This window comes from Dermacentor variabilis, chromosome 4 (assembly GCF_050947875.1).
Source record: "Dermacentor variabilis isolate Ectoservices chromosome 4, ASM5094787v1, whole genome shotgun sequence".
NCBI classification, from domain to species: Eukaryota; Metazoa; Arthropoda; class Arachnida; order Ixodida; family Ixodidae; genus Dermacentor; species Dermacentor variabilis.
Window position 1 is genome coordinate 52,286,689 of NC_134571.1, and position 23,037 is coordinate 52,309,725.

Sequence of the window (23,037 nt, forward strand, 5' to 3'; positions counted from 1 at the left end):
TTCTCCAACCACTTTAATAACACGAATACCCGAGCTTTTGACAAACAAGAGATGCTTCTCTCCTCATTTTGTAGCAGTCATCTCGGCGAGCTGCAAGAACTAAGACGGGCTCGATATTTTTTTTGTAAATTACTACACCATGAAGTTATAGTGCGCGTGCACAAATACCCCAGAAAGTATACAGGAGGACGCCGCGTTTACACAATGGTTGAACATCGCACGCGTAATACGGAAGACGTGGGCTTCCCACGTATACAGCTGCGATAAGTTGTCTTCTCGCCCACATTAATTTCCCTTATTATTTTTATACATTCCAGTCAAAATAGACAGTTAATTTTCCTCAGTGTTTCTCTGGCTTCACTGCCCGTTGGCTTCACGACGGTTGCAGGAACTGAAGCGCACGAATTCCACCGAGCATCCTTGTGCAAAAAACACAGTCGCGGGCTCGTACGCGCTATACCAGAGCGACGCGCGAAAAGTCGGAATCCATCCAAGTGAGCGGCGGCCACCAGAGCCGTCGCCGAGCACACACGTACCCCATGGAAGCCCGTCTTGAGGCAGCTGTCGCACCGTTGTTGCACGCGCCCGCCGCAGCGGGAGGAGTGCGGAGAGCTGGCCCAGAGAAAGGGTGGCGGTGCGGTGGTGGCACGGAAGCGACACGCCGCGCGGGCACTTGGGACTGCGTAACCGGACGACGACCACCGCACAACACGGCCGACCTTGACGCCACCCTCGCTCAGCGGGAAGTGACTCGAAAGGAGGTCTGCAACGACGGGACCCTCCTCTTCCAGAAACGTGGGGGAACGAACGAAAAGAAGACGTGTCGGGACGCCGCAGTCGGCTCAGCTTCGCAACCCGGAGAGCCAAGAGAGATAGAAAGAAGAGGTCAACAAATAAAGAAAAAAGGAAAGAGAAACCAGAAACAGTCCCACGGGGACACCATTGTAGCCAAGGCGCGTCTCTTGGACAGGAAGGGAAAAACGGAGGGAAGGAAGGAAGATGGCCGTGCCTCGGGGGAAGGGGTGCACGAGAGCGTGAGGAGGAGACAAGCCGAAGAAGAGGAGAAAAAAAAAAACCGACTCGGCCGCGCAACTTCTGTCATGCAGACCCACCGAGGAACGCTAACAAACAAATGAACGGACGCAGCTCACTCCTGCAATGGGTCAGACTCGCCGGCAAAATCGGCCGTACGCCAACACCCTCCCTCCCCCCTCCCCCTCCCCCGCGCTCCGCTTCCCCGAGCCAAGCAGCCCAAGCAAGCCCTTTTGCCTCTTACACGAGGGCGTACATCTAGATAAAGAAAGAAAAAGAGGTATAAGAAAGGAATCGCCGGCATGTACACAGTGTAGCCGAAAGGGGCAAGTTGTGAAGGGGGATAAAAAAAATGCAGAGGAAAGAAAGAAAGAGCGGGGTAAGCGAAAGCTACACCGGAGATGGACTCTTCCCCTCTGCCGCCGAAGAGAAAGTACAGATACGGAGGAGGCTTCTTTCGTTTTCAGAGGCCGTTTAATTAGAGGCGTCGAGAGACGAGACGAAGAGAAGGAAACAAAGGAAGGAGGCCACTTGTCGTGCTCGCCTCCATTGTGCGGTCCGCGTGGCCTCGTCGGCCCCCCTTTGTGGCCTTCCTGCGTTTGCTCGCTGTACACTTGAGAGGTGAGGAGAAAGAGGAGCGGCATGGGTGTTCTGCAGCGCGTGCGTGTGCGTGTACATGCGCGCAATCATGTCGCCTTGGGGAAAACGGCGGCGCTCGCGGGCTTGGCTGGCAAGCCCTTCTCCCGTCGTATAAAGGGTTCGCCTCTAAAAAAAAAGGGGGGGGGGAAGAAAAGGAACAACCGGAGGCGACAGATACGCTAGAATAGGACGACGGACGGGGAGCACGGAGTGGGACAAGTGCTCGAGAAGCGGCGTTTTCTTTGCTCTTTTCTCTCTATCCTTCTTTCGGCGTGGCCCCAGGAAGTGCAATTAGCCGTGTAGTTTGGCCTACTGCTATACGCCAACAATCCCTTTCAGACTTTGTCTCGACCGACAACGGGGAGCATTGCGTCTCCTCGTCGTTGACGCCTGCTCGTGCAGCCGCAGGGGTACACACGGCGCGTGGCGAGCCTCCGTCGCGTTGAAAGAGGCTCGCGTGACTCGGGTGTTGTCGGCGGGCTGCCTTTCAACTTCTCTTGTCTTCTCTCCGTTGCGTCTCACTCCGGTCTCCCCCGACAGACTGCCTTTTCTTTTTTTGCCTTGACCTCGTACACTTGTCCCCGTTTTGAGGCGCCTTCCTCCCTATACACTACCCTGTCGTTATGTACAGTTCTTTTTTTCTCTCTCTCCTTGTCGTTCTCCAGTCGCTTTTGATCTTCCTTAAGCCGCTCTTCCCTAAGGCGTTAGAGATAAGAAAAGAGAAAGAAAGAGAGGAATGTCGGCGCACCGAAGAAGTGACTGATTCTTTGTGCGTGCCAGTGTATGGTGTCCACAGACAATAAGTATGCGCACGCGTGAGCATCAAAGGATAAACGCCGACCGCACGGCTATGATTCGAACGTGGCAGGCGGAGAAGCAGCGCTCGAAAATTAACGAGCAAGAGCTTCGCGGCTCGTAATATGTAACGGAATGCCGGAATCGGTTCTACAACTACATAGCTACGTAACTTAAGAGGGCACTGAAGGGAAAATTTAGACGAGGTGTATTATCAAATTACGCTTCTTCATTAAGAAAAAGCTATGCTCTTACGGCGAGAGAAGGCGTGATAAGGCAGAACAGATGCAAAACCGAAAGACGGGTAGCCACGCTATACCATAAAGTACCCGCCATAATAGCTTGCCGTGACGTCATTAATTTCGGCAGTACCTGCTCCGAGCGAGTTATTTTTTTTTTATCAGTAGAGACAACCTAAACTACATTATAAAGGAGCCAAATACTGAACTTAGTAAGCTTCGAAAACTCTAACACCGAGATGCAGGCGGCTCCAATATAAAAAAAAAAGTACTTTGAAATGAATGACGCCAAAGTGACATATATTGACGTCATATGGTTTCGGCTCAAAATTCAAGTAATTGAAGTTTGGTCTTCATTTTCTCTACTAGTAAACAACGTGCTACCGGCAATTTATTAAAAATATGCTTTTGAAAGAATGCTTCATCAGTGTGAGCTCATTCAGTATTTACCCGCTGCGGTATATAAGCTCTAGGCCACAGGTTACACTTAAATTAATCTTCACAACTTCAAAATAAAAAGAAGAGAAAACTACTTGTTGAATGCAGTGCCATAAAAGTATTTCGCATGACATCCCCATAGCGCCACTTACTCATGAGAATTATCTGCGAGGGCATGCTCTCTTGCTTAGTGACTGTCCGTGGCCAGGTTAAAATACAGCCATTTGTTGATCTCAGTGATCGCGTTCGTGTTAAGCATTTTTCATTTGTCGGCAGAGCAAGAAAGGACAAACAGAATAGTAGCAGAATTGCAGGCACTTTCTAAGGAAAGCAACCACAAAACTCAACAGTCATAGAGGTAGTTGTCCAAGAAGTAATGGCCGCCTCATTGAGTAATTTAGCTCGAAGCTTAGAATTGTGCTATCTGCCACAAAACGTTCTTAAAAATTTGTTGCATGCATGCAGCCAAGGAAAGAAAAAAAAACATACGTAGCATAATACAAGCTGCAAATTCTAAAGTTAAAGCGCGTGCTCGGCTGCGGAAATAATAAGCATTTTCTCATATATGCTGTACACTTTTGAAGGTAACAGTACAACAGCGTTTTCTTTTTGGACTGTAAAAATTGCAGCAGATGCATAACCGAAACGGCCGGTTCCGAACGTTCAGAATTGTGCAGCAGTTCTTTAGTTTTTCCTTATCAAGACACGAGTCGTTTATTGTTACCGATAACCCGATGTGTTCCACAGATCCCGCACATGATTTATTTTATTGGCAGAACACATTCCACGTATAATACGACCTCGATGCTGCGGCAAATAATTTCCTCTGCATGCAGAGGCATGCCACTTGCCTGCAGGCAAGTGGCAACGCCCGTGAAATAAGGGAACAGGAGTTTGATTGATTGACGAATCGACTAATTTATTATCTGATCATAACGACACTGTAAATGATGAAGGCTGTTTTCGTGATAGTATATATGCACGTAAGACAGATTATATTTTGGTTCGGATATACGCTTGATTGCATGACCAGAACACTCAGAAAAAAGGCAATTTTGACGACTCTTTCATGCTGTTTAATATTCCATTCATTCTATAGTTATTCCTTATTTCCGGGAACAACTTATTTACGCAGGATTATGAATGACGACACGCTACGGCGACATGGAGGCTGCGTGCGCTGAGTACGCCCCGCCATCTGCCGATGCATAGTGCGATATTCTGCATATATTGTGAAATACCGCCATATATATTGTTAAATTAGTTTTAATTGACTGAGAGGACGACCATACGTCCTCTATGCTGGGCTTAAAACGTCAACATGACAAAATTTGACGTCCAAAATGGCAGTCCAGTTCCCGCTTTGCGTTTGCATTCTATATATATGTATACTCAGCTAATGCAGGCGGTTACGAAAGCAGCTGGTCGGCAACATCAGTTAGCATATATAGTCGCGGAGTGACGGTCGCACTGTAATGAGCATAATCGCGCAGACAGTGGGCGCTATATAACGTAAAGCTATTCCAAACTTTTCTATTCCACTTCTGTAATGTCAGCCCTCCGCGATTGGTCAAACACTTTTTCGCCCCCCCCCTTCACCTGTCTGTCGCGCGACGTCACGAAAACCGCGATAGCTCCCCATCTGATATGACATGTACGCACTGATTACGTATGATTGGATCGAACAAAATAAAAAGAGTTACTTCTCGATCGAAGCCTCTTCGCCATTAGCCCTCGGCTATTGGTCAAAAGTTTTCGGGCTGCACCCACTTCACCTGCCTGTCACGTGACGTCACGAAACTGCAAAAACTCACCGCGTGAAAGTGACATGTACGCGTTAAAGTTGCATTAATATGCTGCACAAAATGAAATTTTCTTCTGCATTGCCGCAGGCTGCCCCATTCCGAAAGGAATAAAAGATGACTGCCGCCAATCGCTCAGGCACTGCATGTCTACTCGCACCTGCCGGAGAGCATGGGTTTATTTGCGTATATAATAAAACGTTTTGCATGGCCATGCAACGTTTTCGAACACTTTCGGCACATTTGCGACCTCGTTCTGCCAACTCTTCTTTGCTGACGATCCGTTTTAGCTTCATTCTTAAGCTTCCGTGGCATGCCGCTGCGATTTTCGACCAGCCACCGGAAGCTTACTAAGGGAAAGCGGACCAATCGCTGACCCAGGCACCACCCTCTTCATCTGGTTATAGATTTTCAATGCAGTGGCTCGGCCCCACCGAATCCCTCTCCACTTGAGCGTGCTGCTCGCTTCATGTCAGCCGATAAGTCAGGCCGATCAGTGTAGGCAATGTTATTCGTTTACAAGCAAACAAAAGTGACCTCCTATGAACGAGGAGAGCGTTTGATTGGTCTGTTCAGACAACCCTGCGGGTCACTGCCCGATGCTTGCGTCGACGGTTACGCAGATTTTACGTCAGGAGATTGGAATAAAAACGTATTGGAATAGTTTTACGTTATAGGGCTCAGTATACATATGCTCCGTGGCATCTGACGCGGCCGCAAGCTGTCACATGCAGCGTTGCCGGCCATTACAACACTCTCAGTAACCTGAAGGGCGAAATAGACTGCGATATGAAAGAAAGAAAGAACCAAACAAGCAAACGAACGAACGAACGGACAAACAAAATAATAACACTGGCCTGAAATCGAACTTCCGGTTATGTACTTCTCCTTGTAGCCATGAACGCGACAACAACGTACAAGTTTCGAAGCGCCTAAATTATGACTGAAATTCTAATTAACAGTTTCAGGCGCGTTCTTTATTATATAACGTTTAAAGCCACTAATTAAATTACCAGCGCAGGACGAATGCGCGGTGCAATTTCTGTTATATATATATACGCCGACCTTATGTGAAACATGCAACAAAGGAGTTCAAGTTTGACACGCTTCTCTGTTAATGAACACGCGGTAATTTACTCCAATAAGCCAATCAGATATCTTAGTCATATAATGTGGCACACGATAAAACTGCTTACATCATTGTAAAGATAACTATATTGTTGAAATTCTATAGTTCAATAATCCATGCGGACGAAATGCAGATCATCTGATTGCAGATTCACAATGTCTTCATGTTTCAGCACCAAACAAATAATGCACGCTTTATGGGCTATACGAGAAGTGTTACGTTGTATCTCCCTTGCTCGATACTGTTAAAATACAGACAATAACAGGCTTTAATAAGCGCGGCCTACGCATATCAGCAACGCAAGTATACGTAGCCCCGCTAGCAATGATGATAATTTCACCGCAACGTTCTCTTACAAGAACAAAATAATTTCTCTGCTCAGTAATTATTGTACCTTGCGCGAAGCAAACAAGTTTTTGTTGCATTTGCACTGTACATGTGCCCGTGAATCGACGTATATTACAACGCCACAATGTTAAAACAGAGCACCTTTAAGGAAAAGAAAGCTGCACACATCGGTCGTTCGCCTACACTTACTGGTATACCGGTCAAGCATGCAGGCTATGAACCATCGCACGTTGTTATCACACGTATCACGTCACGACCATCACTGCCTGCGGTGTGCTGTTTGCGAATGTAACCGAGCTTCAAGTTGGCACTTCAGAGGGCGGCGTCACACGGCCAAAGGTATGCGGGCTTCGTACATGCCTAGCAGACGACGAAAAACCGGTAAGGACGCAAATCGCACGGAATCAAAGGAAGATCGCCCGGCTGGACCGGACTCGCGCGTGATGCAAGCAGGTTACGGATAATCCGGCTCACAAAAACAAACGGCAAAACGTACGACTCAGATTAATGATTCCGGAGAGAGGACTCCTCGCCTCTCCTTACCGTATTCATCTCGGCGAAACGCTGCGCCGGCTGGCCACCCTTGCATGCGTCGTCCGCTCTTGCGCACAAGTGCCCGGTATGACCAGTCGTTGCGGCGCGAAGAATCATTTGTTCGCGGACGCACTGAGCGTACTGCGACCGCATACTGCCGCCGACGCCGAGATAGCAGACAGTTCGAGCGGAGAACGCACGTACGCACACACAAAAAAGAAATAAGAGAGAAAATACGAACGGAAAGCGAGACAAATGTAGGGGGGAAGGAGGGAAAGAAAGAAATGAGAGCGCGCAGCGGCAGATGGTTTGTAACCCGAACCTCGACGGCCGTCGAAAGATGGCGCTGCGCCGTTCTGCAGGGACGGCTGAGTGCAGCACTGCCGTTGCTGCCGTCGGAGAGCGCATAGTCCGTTATCGCTTGGTCCGGCGACGCTCTGCTGTATTTCGCAAAGCGCGAGATGCGTGTACACACCGCAACAGACAGCTAAGCGCGCTGGGAAAGGGGGGAAGAGACAACCGGCGGCTTGCGGTGCAGCCGTCCAATGCGAACAAACCAGCGACAGTGCGCGCCCGCGGCGCCGGCGTTTCAGCCCCGCACTGCCAGGCGCGCGGCTCCGCCTCTCGCATCGCACCGGGGGTGGAGCAACCCTTTCATTGGGAGCAGAGCGTCGACAGCGGTGTGAGGGGGGCATGGCGAACGAGTCGACGGCGCGTTGTGGAAAAAAAGCTTTCCCCTTCGGCGCCGCGCCCGGCAACCCCATCATGCCAACAGGCCAACCCTCTCGCTACGAGCCCGACCCCGCCGCTCAGCCAGCCACAGCTCACGAAAGAGACACGACCCCTTTCGTTCCCCCCTCCTCCTTCCCCCCTCTTCCGCGACGCTGTAGAGATATGTGCGGAGCTGCGTCGGCGACGTATAGGAAGCGGGTGCGGAGTGGAGTAGACGGGATTGGGAGGGAACGGGGGGAGAAAGGGAGGAGGGGGGGACGAAGGCCAGATCTCCGGCGAATGCGAGACCCCCTTTATCACGCACGAGCTATCGGAGTGGGGCTCGCCAGAGAGAAAGGGTGGAAAGACCTTGCTTGCGTAGCGAGCGAGAGCGGCAGCCGGCGATGCGGAAGGGTTCTGCGAGGCAAGTGCAACGGAGACCGGCCGGTTGAGCAGGAGGGGGTTGATGCGCCCAGGCGACCTGTTGCGCCGCGACTTCCGCATTCGCGGCGATCTCTTGGCTGCCGCACATTGCGCAATGGGAAGCAGCGCCAGGGGTATATATAAATGAGCAAAACTCGCGGGCAGCACGCAATTACTGGTAATAACTCAGGCCCAAGACGGGTGTGCGTACACTACGCATGCTCGCCGGTCTGCAACGGGCGCGCGCGCTGCGTGTATAATCCGTTCGTATAACGAAGCGTGCAGAAAGACCGCAGAAGTCGTCGTCCTCTATAAGCACCGCAGAGCGCCACGGGCGCGAAGCGGTTGCTCGCGCATTTCGCAAGCGGGAATGTATACACGTGGCCGGTTACAGAGTGCACTTCTGAGTACGCGTTGTAATCCGACCATCGATCGAGGCGTCGGTTGTTCTGGAATCGACGTTCGAGCTGTACTTTCCATCGGTCTGTGCTGGGATCGTATAATTCCGGAATTGGAAGCAACGGTCGCGAATGTGCTTTATACAGCCGATCGTATTACGTTCGCTTGCGGACGCGGTTGTCACCGCTTCACAACGAGTGCGAACAAACGGTTTTCATGCCTAAATTTCGCGATTACCACCTTCAATTCTTTAATATGCACAACAGGGTCGAAAAACGTCCATCTACTTTCTTTTGCCATATGCATGTCCCCCGTTAGCGAGGATCGGTTGGCTCTGTGCTTAGACGATAATACGATCCTTGACAATAAAAATGAAGGTATACCTTCGGGTGCTTAGGCGCTATTGGCAGCGCGAAAACTCGCATCTGTTTAGCGTTTACCAGAACTATAGCTGCTGTCGCTTGCAGAATTCGTGTACGTGGTCGAAACACCGTACACCATATAGCATCATGAGTGAAACAGGCTATTATCCTTTTCAGTGCTCTCTTAATTTTCTTTTTTATGTCCCTCACTATATCTGTGTCGATATAGCTAGGACATCGCTCAGTCTGTGACGAGGAAGGTGGCGCTTATATAGAGCGGATACACGGAAAACACGCGACGCCCCACTGAGCTGCTGCTGTCCTCGACTTCTTCGGCAGTCTTCGCCTCCGACAAGGTCCCTTTTACCGCCGCATCTAAAAATACTTCAGCCGGCCACAAGTGTCGTTTAACCCGAGGCTCTCCCTCCGCGCGGCGGCAAACACGCCGGCGTCACGTGGAGTGTCATTCAGACCTTTGAGTCTCGGGTAAACAGCCAGCGACGATGTTCCTCAAAGCCCTTCTGCGGCGGCTGCTGATAGGGGCGCGAGACGCGCCCGATTGGGCTGCAAGGTGACGTGGAAACAAGCGGCTGCAGACCCCCCTTTCGACCTCCCTGCTCCCGAAGCGGCACGTATGGTATACATGCACTGTGCGCGCAAACGCGTCCTACTTTCTGTCTGATATACGCGGCGCCGACGGGAATGGTGACGAGGACTGTGTGACATATGCCACGCGCGCAGTGCGTGGCCCCATAACACAGGATGCCAAACATAAAGCTTTTCTTTTATTATCATTATATTATCTTGTGACCGCGGGCACATCTCCATGCATTTCTAAAACCCAGAATGAGCGAATTTAACCTGCTTGCTTTGCATTCATCACGTCGTGTCGATAACTATCCACGTGCAAATATTCTTTGACGGAAATATAGATACTACATAGAATCGCGTAAGCTTGGGGCGAGTTTGTATGACTTCATGATGTGTATAATACACACAGACACACACACACACACACACACACACACACACACACACACACACATATATATATATATATATATATATATATATATATATATATATATATATATATATATATATATATATATATATTGTTACGGTTAATGTGAAACTGGCTTTATTTAAGGGACGAGATTGATGGTGAAGTCAAGATGGCGTCCCGAGGCTGCACACGCTAACGTCTTCTTCCTCTGCTGCTCGCCCGGCTCATGCCGTAGCAATATATATATATATATATATATATATATATATATATATATATATATATATATATATATATACGTGGACTAAGTATGGGACACAGGTGAAGAAAAGACAGGACAAGCGCGAAGGTCTTTTCTTCACCTGCAGCTATACGATTCTTTTTTTTTTTTTCGCGCTGTAAAGCTTCATGACGAAATGGAAACGAATTATCGCAGGGATGATGTGTTGCAGCTGTGCGAGCTCGCACATAATCGATCATCTGTGTAGCTCTCCGAACAGGTCCAGGTTTAATGTAACTCCATTGGAGACGCGTATACATGCTGTACATACATATGAATGCACCCTGGCATATATGTTCATCATGCACAGAACAGATGTATATACCCACTTCTACACGAAATAAAATTATTTCGCCATCTCGATGCGGCATACATTCTGCATGGTCTTCGCACCTAATCGAAACTGGCATTTATTTGCAGCAACAGGGGAAAAAAAAAAGTGCCAGTATACTTCTCCGCCGAACGCTTGTATATACGCGAAACTCGGTATTTGCGGCAGCCGTATACGGTACATGCGCGTTTCAAAATACTTCTTCGGAAGCACATATAGCGATATCGTCATGGAGCTCTGAAGCTTTCCGCTGCCGGATCTCCAGTCGGGCCCATCATATACCAAAACAGGCACACATACGAGGCTCGGAATTTTCCCAGACGCGCAACCGGAATGCGCGCGTGTATACACCCTGCCTTCCGAGCACGTCAGTGCGCGCGCGCGTATTCCGTCAACAAGCTGTTACCATGCGGAGCGCAGGAATGGGCCCGCGCTTTATTTGCGCTGCTCCGGAACCAATTGAAAGTGAGGCGAATCGGTGTTGGACAATGACCGTCCTTCCCGCGCGCGCCTGTAGCTAACGGTAGATAGGCGGTATCTCAAGGCAAACCTGACTCACCGCTGCCGCCCCGCAGTCGCCATCGCCGGGTATGCGTGACTGTGCCCGTCCTCTATTCCGACAGAACAATGCGCTGTTGCGCTCATGTGTGCGCTATGTAACTGAGGTAAAAGCTGCTGCGCGAGCGTGAAACTACTCCGTGACTGCAAGGCGCTTTGCAGTATGCATAAGGCTGTCGCGATCGTCCGCCGCCAATGATGAAAAATTTTAGGACAAGAACGATCACATAAACTGCAGCTACTATAGATACGGTATTGAGTGAGTGTAAAACACAGAGAAAAGGTGTATACGAATGGGGAAGGAGGGTATACACTGCAGCAATCTATTGCTGCCTGCCAATTATCAACTATTCAATCGGGGCACAAGCATAAGATACCTGTGCGACACAGAAAGAAAATGCAATGTGTGTACACAGTGTACCAAGAAAAGCGAAAACGAATAAACGAGCACGTAAACTATATATATCCGTGGAGGCGTAGAAGCCGGAGAGAGCATCTTAATAAGGAACTCCTCGCGCATGCTGCCGCTTCGGCAGTGCGTATATATATATACACCGCGTGGTTTTACGGAGACACAGGACAAACGGATCGTCTCGGCTCGACGTATCTGACGCTGCAGGCGCAGTTCTTTTTCGGCAGCGGGGGTGAGCGACGACACGGGTTTGAGCGAGCGCGAGGTCGTCGCATGTTTGTCGGGAGAGAGAACGGACGCTTTCGCCGCATGCACGCACACACACTCGCAGGGTCGCGTGCGATAACGACTATCACAGCGCATCCAATCACCGCTCTCCAAGTGCGCTGCCCGCACTGCAGCCCATTGCCATTGGCGATATATACGTGTATTCTATCTGTCGCGCAAAAGTCCCCATGCACGTCTGAATTCTCGCGGCCAGCTCGGACATATTGCTGCGCGGTGGTGCTCCTGTTGCCGACGCTGGGTATGCAGGTTTCAGAATGATGGTATGCACATAAAGACACACACACACACACACACACACACACACACACACACACACACACACACACACACACACACACACACACACATATATATATATATATATATATATATATATATATATATATATATATATATATATATATATATATATATATATATATATAAGCGTGCAGGGAGGCTGCGCGCGAGAAAGAAATCAAGCCATCGCGAGCGAGTGCATCGCCTCCGTATCCACGCGACACCAATATTTCTGAGCAGGTTTTGAACGCATTTGCCTGCGAACTTTCGGGACACGTGGGTGGTTTGCTTTCACTGTTATATGTGGGCTCGAAATGCTTCCGGCCTCATTCTCTCGAGAGCGAATGCGGAACAAGCCGAAGTGAAAGTGTTGAGAAACCCGACTTGAAGCTATTGCACCGTAAGAAATTAAAAAGAACGGAATAAAAGAAAGTAAAGTTACGCACTCTCTATTTATTTATTTATTTATTTATTTATATTTCTTGTTTCATATATGGTAACATGTTATCAACATAAACACATCACCGCATAAACAAAATCTCAAGATTATATATATATATATATATATATATATATATATATATGTGTGTGTGTGTGTGTGTGTGTGTGTGTGTGTGTGTGTGTGTGTGTGTGTGTGTGTGTGTGTGTGTGTGTGTGTGTGTGTGTGTGTGAATATATAGACGAATGCACAGAAAGGATTACACGCTATGTATAACAATAACTTATAGGATAACAATATTTTCGGCAGCTTCGATGGGACTATATACACGGAGAAGTGTATCGCCCTCAGCCGCACAATGCTCGCGCACGTTCATCTTTTGTTGTCGCCCATATTAGCCGTGATTCCCGTGGCCTGGTTTGCCGGCTTGACGAAACCGGTGCTGCAGGGCTACACAGTCGCTGTGTCGCAGGTGTCTGCGGTGCCCTCCCGGCCAAGCAGGTCGCGTATACGAGAGCGCACTCGCCAGCTCGCTTAGTGCAGCGGCTGCACTTCCGTTCCGATTGCATACGCGGCGGGACACACGCGGTGCTGCATTCCCGATGATCGGAAACCCGATGACGCCACGCGTGTGTGCGGAGATGGCAGGACGCGCAAGCGCGAACGGGATCTGCGGCCGACTTTTCACGTAATAAGGATTAACGAACGCTGCGGAAAAAGGAACGGCAGTGGCACATTTCCATATGTATGTACTTCGCGTCAATGAGGTGCTGCAAGAGAGGAAAGTGTCTAAATGATGATATAGTTGCTGATGAAAAAGAAAGAAATGACGCGAAAGAAATGACTATATCGAGATAAATATAACTTAGGAAGGAGATGTTGCAAGGAAAGCGACTTGCTGGTGAGGACAGGTCTTTTGACCTGCAGCGTATTACAGAAGGAAGCACCAACGTACAAAAATGAGTTGTCTGTGGAGAGTGTTACACGGAGAAAACACAACAGCCAAATTTAGCAGCATATTGCCATAGTGTATATTAGTATATACGTATATATCGCATGCAGCCATGGAACCATATAGTCACATGTATGTGTGTTGAGGTGTGCGATTAGCTATATGCCACATTCCTTCATGGCTTTTTTTTTTCTTTTCTTTTCTTTTTCAATTTCCTGCGGTGGAGCCATCAACTGTCGACTGTGGTTCGGCTGGACACACCAGTCGTGTCAACTTGCGAGCAGTCGAAGGGCGCTAACAAAGAAAACTATATATTTATTGACCACCGCAATCTAAAGGGGCGATGCCGTGTCTTACGAAGCCCGCGTTTCGGCATTCTACGCAGCGCTGCAGTCCAACTATACGCGCGGTGTATATATACTATGTTTCGAGAACGTGCTGAAGGCACACCTTTTGCCGCCCAGTCGGGTCTCGTCGACCGACCGTGGATGACGCCTGGCGCGCCCCTAAGGCTGTTTCGTCGGACTCGGGAGCTGCGCGTATGGAAGCCGCGTACACGCGACCATGGAGAATTTCGGGAGTGCCAAACAACTGATATATATATATATATATATATATATATATATATATATATATATATATATATATATATATATATATATATATAGAATCTTCTTCACTGCAAAAAATTATTTCCGCCTCTGAATCTTCACGTAGCCGAGCCAGGACCTTTCCTCTGGCACGCATGTCGTCGACCGGCGCGCGCAACAATAGCCTCACTTTACAGAATTCAGGTTTACAAAGTGACATTTTAGCCATGGCAAAGACAACTCGTTTCCCGCGATGGATAACGACTCTTAAGGTTTTAGCGCATCTGACAACTGCGGTGATCAATAATGAGTGAATAAAATAAAAATAAGAAGACGGTCACTCTCACAAACCCTGTGCCGCTCTCCCTCCCTCCCTCCCTCTCCCCCCTCTCTCTCTCTTCTATACTTTATTTCAAAACACCTGCGCATTTAAGCGAGACGCGCTCGACAAACACGTATACTTTGACAACACCGGCCAGCAATCGTTTGCCCCGAGTGTGCGGTGGACGCAGCTGCTGAATGAAACTGTGAGGCCACGCTGCATGTACGCGTCTGTCGAGAGCTGTGCGGAGTACACCGTGTACGTCAGCCTGCCTATAGTAAGAACAACGAACTCCCTGCGGCCAAACGGGAAGTCGGCGAGAGTATTAGATGGGATGCGCGCGATTATAGACGGGGCCAACGTGCCGCCAGTGCGTATCTATATAGTGTCTTAAATATGCACGTCCATGGAGGGCAAGTTCGTGCGGAAACGTGTGTATATATTCGACTCTTTCTCTCTATATATCTTGCTTAAACCCTTTGAAAAATTTCCGGGCCACAAAGACCACACTGTGCATATACAGTATACATGCGTATTGTTGCTGGAGGAAGAGCAAGAAAAAAAAAAAAAGCTATTTACGTATTATTGACACGACCCTCGTGCAGGCAAGTATACACGACAGGCATGTCGATCACTATGTAGCGTCGTCTTCTCTCTGTCTTCTTGATTGTGCAGATCGTCGTATAGCACATTTTCCCCCGACATGCATACATTATACACGTGATGAAGCCAAACCACCTACGTGAGCATGATAATTCCCTATTCAGATGCAAGCAGCTATAGGAGCAGCCTATAGCGAGGCCTTCTATACAGTATATACGTATATACCGGTTGTTTTAGCGAACGTACATTTTGAAAAAATTTTAAAAATTGCTCTGGCCGTGTGGTCGGACCCACGCAAACAAGGATCAAGACTCCGCTGCAGGCTACAAGAAGCATTACGTAGCACGGACCTGGCGGAGCAGCTCTGGGCCGTCCAGCGAGCCCACGATGCGGCCAGGAAGTTACAACTCCCGGTCCCAACGAGGGAGTAGACCGCTCTATGGGACCTTGCGTCCCGTAGCTCGCAGGACCTTTCATTAAAGTTATTCAATCCAATCCAATAGCACAATTCTAGTCCGTGAGCTGGTCGACTCGAAAAGGCGGGAATTACTTGCACAAAAAAAAAATTGAAATGCATACTCGCGTAATTAACAAAATTCACCAATTCGGTTTTTAACTAATTACCTTATGCCACATATTGCAATTTACAGATTCCAGCCGGGGAATTCGTAAGGCGGATATACACTTGGAACGAATTCTCACGACGACGCCAATTTCGAGATATTAATTCCCGAACTTTGCGGAGAAATGCATTGGCGTTCCGGTTACTTTCGGGCTTCAATGCATAAAACGACGTTTTGTTTAACAAGTAAGTGGAACGGCAGCTAGTGCACCTTTACCGCAAGTTTGACGGCGCATATCTCGTAAATTGTGTCCTCCAGACAATTATTTTCAAGTAGATATGCCTTGCAGTCTCACCGGCCGCTAGAATTCGTAAATTGTAATATGTGCCATTATATAGGTAACTAGTTCTAAAACCTAATTAGTGTATTTTTGTTAATTAGTCGATTATGCATTTTAATATCTTGTGCAACTAATGTCCGCCTCTTCGAGAAAGCCAGCCCGTGGACTGTAGAGTTATGTGATCTGCCACAGGCGGTATTTTTTTTTTTTTTTGAAATCGTTCGTTGAAACACCCTGTATATGTATATACATACGTATACGCTCTGTCGCTACAGCGCAGCTCGCGGTCCCACGCAGGAAGCAGGCTCAACCGCGACGCGATCGTATAGAAGTCGAGCGGCGGCTATCGATTCACGGTCAGCGCAGCTGCCGCAGCTGCGCGACGTGTCACGTGGGAACCATGCTGCGCGACGCCCATGGCGCATGGGCCGACGCACACAAACACACACACTATATATATATATATATATATATATATATATATATATATATATATATATATATATATATATATATATATATATATATATCCTCGTGGATGTGGATATCTCCGGTGTGCGCGGCATGCGGCGTAAGAGCTGCGAGAGAAAAGAGCTTAAGGGGTGGTATGGAGCATCTGCATGGGATGCTTCTCGTGGTACGCATGGAGTGTACGCGTTATATTACGTCACGATTGCGCGCTACGTCAAGCGCGCTCTGAAATTGGTGCAAAGGCGATCGTGCGTGTCCAGGGTGGCGTGCTTGCGTAAATAAATTTGCGTGCGTGCGTATACGCGTATACGCATTGCTGTGTGTTGGGTCGTGTTGGTATTCGAACGCGGATAACATTGTGGCTCCCGCGGACAAAGACAAAATGTAGCTGTGCAGACACCATGACGCGCTATAGAACGTATAACGCATTATCGTGGTACGTGTCTCTCTCCTGTCCTTATCTGCTGGCGCTAAAACGTTGTCCAGGTATGCGTGATGTGCTCGTTAACGCAGGATGCACCGTGATATGCGAACCATGGGCGATAATATAGTCTTCAAAGAGAAAGAGGAAAATAAAGGAGGAAGGCAGGGAGGTTAGCCAGAACAGAGAAGCCGTTTTGCTGCTGTACACTGGGGGAGGTAGGAAGATAAGAAATTATACCGAAACAGATAGCGAGCCAGAGGGAACAATTAAGTGCCTGCGAACTGCTGGGCTGGAATAGTGTGACTGCGTGGATAATGCAATGTATTCCAATTATTTTCCATGACACTGGTCACTTCATGGCCCGAGCGGCTTTGTGTATATGTTGTCGCCATGACTGGCCGGTCGTGAAAGGTGCGTGGATAATATATAAGAAAAATAAATAGGAACTAGAAAAAAGGAATCATTACGTTATATAGCGGCACCGTTTTCAATGAGCAGCTTTCGTAAGTGCACCATGCACTCTGATGTTGCATGCAGTAATAACGCGTCCTCCATTTACGGAGATGCGCTTCTATCACGCATGCCATAAACATGACGCGCGCATTTATGTATGAACTGTCACGGTTAGATGCGTCACATACGCACCGTAGGCCCTTTCACTTCATATTATGCTGTATGGCCTGCGTGCTACATTTTAAAGTGCCCCCTTACATTTTACAGTATACATTTAAAACACGACTAAATATAGGTCGGTGAAGAAAAGATATGTAAACGCCACCACAAGTATACGAGCTTGTGTTGTACATTTCATATGTTTTCGCGTCGTCTTTTCGGCGTCAGTGCATATATTAAAAGAAAATTATTGTGCGTATATGGTGGGCTATCCTGAGCGCGGTCACACGCATCGAAAACACGTGACTTTTCCTATATAGAGCTATAGATACACGGAAGTAGAGAAAGGAATAATGGAGCGAAATAAATCGCTACAGTTTAACAACACTATGTGGCTGGGACATCGCAGGGATCCCTTTCGCTACATTATGTTCCTTCCTTATCATGCACCGTTCAGGATAGGCGTATTCCGGTGATAACGTAGGCGGGGCTATCGAAAGGAATAGCGGTAGAATGGAACCGTTACGCTTAAAAACCCATGCTCTCCGTTTTCTCGTACTAATGCGACATATTCGCTCACGTGCGGTGCATTCCGTTAGCAACCATAATCTGATTAGCTCTTTCGTAGCTGACTGATAAACACATTTAGCATGAACACTCGTAGCGCTAGCTATATATGTATAATCGCGAAAGCGCACAAATTTCACAAGCGGACAATGACGTTGGAACTATTATATGGACGGATATACTCCAAATCCCCCTCGCTGACGTATCATGCGTACTGAGCCCTAGACGTCTGCATATATATATAGGTGAAGATAAGAGAGGGGGAAGCGGCCCCTATACAACGCACAGCGTCGTATAGGGGGCGCAACTATTCAGCGGCAGAAAACGCATGGCTGTTCCATAGTCTCCGCAGGTGGTCTCCGTCTCGAGAACCAACCGGCTAATGTATGGGCTGGTTGCAGAATATGCTGCGTATACGCACACATATATATGCTGCATGCTCAGTTTCGGTGATCTGTCGAGAACCACGACCGTGCACGGCCGCCGCGGGAAAGCGCGCGTCAACGGGGTTCGGCCACATGTGCATCACACATACGGCACATGTACGTGACATGAGCCAACAGCTTGGGACAAAAAAAAAAAGAAAAAAAGAAAAAGAAACGCCTCAGAACGGAAGCAGAGAAAGAGGATGGCAAGAGAGAGAGAGAGAGAGACGAGTGTGAGTGGTCGATTGGAGAAAGTGGTGTCGCCTGCGCCATGCTGCCGGAGGTTTCGCGAGGCAGCATGCGTGTCGAGCGCGCAACAAGATGGCGGATGCAGGGCACGCGAGAAAAGGGGAGGCAACCATGCAGAGCAGTGCAACTGGGCCGCGCTGGCGGGCGGCGGCGTCGAGCGCGCGGCGCTGCTGCGCTGGTGGGGCCCGCGTCGAGCGCTGTGGCTCGCACTCGAACTTTGGCCGACATTTTCACGTAAGGGGAGAGCCAAAAAAGCGGCTGCCAAAATGCGCGATAAGCATGTGTCCAGGACCCGGCCGATAAGGGATACTAACGCTGTCCTTATCGGTGGCCCCGCCGCCTGCCAGAGCTGGAGGGGGTGTTGGGGGGGACCGTCGCCTGAGGGTGCAACGAACCCGGGCGCCAATCCCTTTCCGCTTGGCGCGCTCCACTCTTTCGTGGCGTCGGCCGACCGGCTACAGCGGCATGCGCAGTGGCTGCAGTTCGAGGCACCGTTTCTACCTTCTGTGTTTTCGAGCTTAATGAAAAAAAAAAAAAAGAGCAGCACAGTTGCGGCAGGATGACAAGTTGTGCAGTAACACTCATTCGCAGAATAGGCTTTGCTGTACAGGTGTTCATGGATATTGTGAACTGTAGGAAAGTCATTGAAAAATTCGTGCTATTAAATAATTTAATAGAACTCTGTGGGGTAACACGTGGCACCACAACGATATGATTATGAGACACGCCGCATGTAGTGGGGTACTTCGGATTTATTTTGACCGCCCGGGTTTCGTTAACGTGCAGCTAAATATAAGTTCACGAGCGTTCTTGATTTTCGCTCCCACTGAAATACGACCACCATGACCCGCATCGAACCCGCGACCTCGAGCTCAGCAGTGCAACGCCGCAGCCGGCTATACCGCGTCGGGTATATTCGTGCTGTTGCCATGCATGAGTATGCAGATCGGGCAATGAGGGTTACATGGAATTCTACGCTCTGCGTTACCCACTCAATAATGTACGCACATATTCAACCGGGAAAGCACGGCATTTTTGAGTGTCCATGTGCATCGCTTCATATCAATAAACAGTTCATGGTCGTCCACGGAAAATATCCCTGCGTATTTTCCTGTGTGTGTGTGTGTGTGTGTGTGTGTGTGTGTGTGTGTGTGTGTGTGTGTGTGTGTGTGTGTGTGTGTGTGTGTGTGTGTGTGTGTGTGTGTGTGTGTGTGTGTGTGTGTGTGTGTGTGTGTGTGTGTGAGAGAGAGAAAGAGAGAGAGAGAGAGAGAGAGAGAGAGAGAGAGAGAGAGAGAGAGAGAGAGAGATGGCAAAGAGAGGAAAGGCAGGGAGGTCAACCAGACGAGTGTCCGGTTTGCTGCCCTACACTGGGGGAAGGGAAAGAGGCAATAGAAAGGAGAAAGGGGGATAGAGTGAACACTGGAGTGTGCACGCTGAAAAGCGCCTTGAAATGAGTCAAGTACAAGAAACAGTGCCTCGCCTATACATTGGGCTGCCGTCATTCTGCTGTCTGAAGCTAATTTTGGTGTTTCCCCGTCGCTGGTGATGCGCGTTGAAGTCACCTGGGAAGACCAAGGAGCCAGTGGTCGTTAGCAGTACGTTGCAGTATACGTTGCAGTACGCGGAAGTATATCGTTAAAGTAAACCGCGACCTTCTTGAATTCAGTGCGAATATAGAATGCTGCAGGTGAGCCATGATACTTACTCAAGACTTGCAAGCACAGAATTGAGAGCGTCCAGCAGTTGCATTTCATTTCGCACTGCCTGAGCGTCCAGGTTATTCAAGAGCATTCGAAAAGTATTAATCAGAGACCGGAGCATCATAACCACGAGCCGGCCCTTCTTCGGGTAATTTGTTAGGAACCCCGGCTGTGCGCTCTACAGTGGTGCACTGTATCACTTGACGTGTGGCTCCGGCTCCGGCTGAAGCATCGGCTGTTGCTTCGGTTGTGCCTTCCGCAGCGGCTCTGGCTTTGGCTGCCGCTTTATAGTACTGCGGACCAAAGGTGTGTTCCAATTCTGGCCAGCATCGGAGACAGTCTACATAGACAGCATTGGAGACAGCCGAGACCGATACGAGGCCAAGTAATGGAACGCGTTTCAAGCCGCCTGGAAGACGCTTCTGTGACATGACGCCACCTCGCGGCGACAAAAAGAAAGTTTAGAAAAGCACACATTATTTCTGTATTTTGAGTATTTGCGCCTGCGAACCCTCCAAAAAAACACGATGTGATTTACATTAAGGGCATAAGAAAGCCTGTCGACGTTTTCTTGTGCGCAGACGACCTTCCCGTCGAATTTCCAAGGGCTCTGCTCAGCCGCCATCTTGTTTGGACAGGAAAGTAGCCTGCATCGTTTTTGACTTCGACGCTGTCTTCGCGAAGCTGTCTACTTTGACGTCTTCGTGCGAATTCGGGGGAGACTTAAGATGGCCGCTGTACGCTTTGTCGTCTACTTTGCTGATCTATATCGGCAAGTATTGGAACACAGCTCAAGTTGTATTGTTCTCCGCCATGACCTTGTCGTCAGATTTAGATTGGATTCCGCCAGGCTAGGGGGCAGATGAAGATGTGTCGTCGGATGGAGCGTACTATTCACAGAGGCATCGGCGTTCACTTTCTAAGGACCGCAATAGCTTCTCGACAAGACGAATGGTCTCTCGCCATCTGCGTCAAGACCACATTTTGCTTCTTCATCTTGGGGAAGTCTTTCGAGGAAGCATCATGGTACCCAAGGCAATTGGTGGATTTGAGAACCGTCACTGCACAGGAATCTGCAGCGTGGGGCTCGCTACAGCGTGAGCGAACTCTAGTGTTTTCGCACACAGCGCTCACGTGTCCCATGCCTCACACAATTGCTGCATTGGAGTGGCCTTGGGATAAATGGTCGCACAGGGTGCCTAAAGTGGCCCACCTTGCCGTGTGAAGGGAGCGTCTCGCCCTTGCAAATTATTTTCGCACATCGGGATGTGCCGAGGCGAGACACATGGGTTATGGCAACGCCATCAACGGCAGGCTTCACTGTAGAATCGGCAAGTCAGCGCTGGAGATGGAAACGTCCACGTCGTAGATGACACCAGTATTGGAACCACTGTCCAGAGGGATATACGAGCGAAGCTTTATTATGCCACCGCGTTCTGTAACTTTACTTAAAGTGCTCAGCGCAATCTCATGTGCAACGTCAATAGCCAACACATCTTTTCGTGGGTTGTCTCTAACGTCTGTGATTTGCTTTGGCGCCACCGCTTAATGTTGCACTGAGACAGAATGCCTGTTGAGTCGCCTCAGGTTGACGGCAGCGAGTTCTGGTACAAACAGAATCGTACTGACTGCGGTATTGCGAGCTGGTCCTACCACTGGCGTTCTCGAAGACGCGGATGCCCTGCTGGTGCGTCTTGGTTTCGCCTTGCGGCTGCGCACAGGCTCGAAGGCTTCCTCGGAGAAGTCCTCACTGCTGAGCGAGTAGACGCTGGTGTCATCGCCGTCTGTGTCACTCTGGAGGCCGGTCCGTTTCCGAGACGCAGCCGCCGCTGAAATCGCCAATCCCTGCAGAGGCGTGGGACCTCCAGTTGCATCCGCGCCACGAACCATAGCGGCTCTCCAAAGATGTGCGCAGAAAGCACGGAGAAAAAAGCTGAGCTAGAGAAATAGCCTCCTGGCTCGCAGACCATCTGTAAGGAACGAAGAAGAACTGGTGCGGCAAGTTCATGGTGTGGAAAAAGAGGGGGAATATAGGCCAATTCTTGTTGCCCAAAGAGGCCGCGCGTGCCCCAGTCTCCTCGCACAATGAACGATCACATTATTGGGAAACGGACAGAAGTTGTAGTGTTTCTTTGTCGTCCCGATCTTGAGGTTTGGTCCTGGAGCGTGCTTGTATATATAAGATATTGATACGGTATTATATTCGAACATTCTGGCACAATAGGTGCACACTAGTTTATCCGGGTAACCCATGAAGTGTCTTTCGAAAGGTGCCGCACCAAGTTTCTCTTTGGTGAAATGCATTTTTTTCTTAATTGGTACTAGGCCTGATTTCATTTCTTGATCATCAGATCGTACCAGTTTCACCCATCAGCATATTCGATTTGCCGTTCAAGATTCATTTCCTTCTTGGCTGAGGTGTGCTCCCATGCACTGTTGCTTCAACATTTGCATGTTATCTTGCTTCCGGCGGTCTTCCAGTGGCACTACTTCTATTGTGACGCGACGGCAGGTACCCTTCTCTGGTATAGCCATGCAATTACTGAGGCAGTGGAAAAGGTTTAATAAGCCACGCCTAGCCAACCGTACTGTGGGCATCTATATATATTATTGGGAACGCAGGGAAGTAAACATGCAGGGCAGGGTGAAGAATGATTACAAAATATTACAATACAGTGAATACTTCACTTATATACCCTGCACGCATTTGCAGGACGCAAATCGAAGGCAAACTCTTTTTTTTTTTGCAGTTCATCTATGTCGATGACGCTACGT

The 23,037-nt window shown here is 48.9% G+C and overlaps 1 protein-coding gene across 4 annotated transcripts in view; it reads right to left on the reverse strand.

Annotated features, from left to right (window-relative positions):
* The window catches only part of LOC142579142 (uncharacterized), a 159,036-nt gene that overhangs the window by 9,600 nt on the left and 126,399 nt on the right, over positions 1-23,037 (reverse strand). The window lies entirely within an intron of this gene.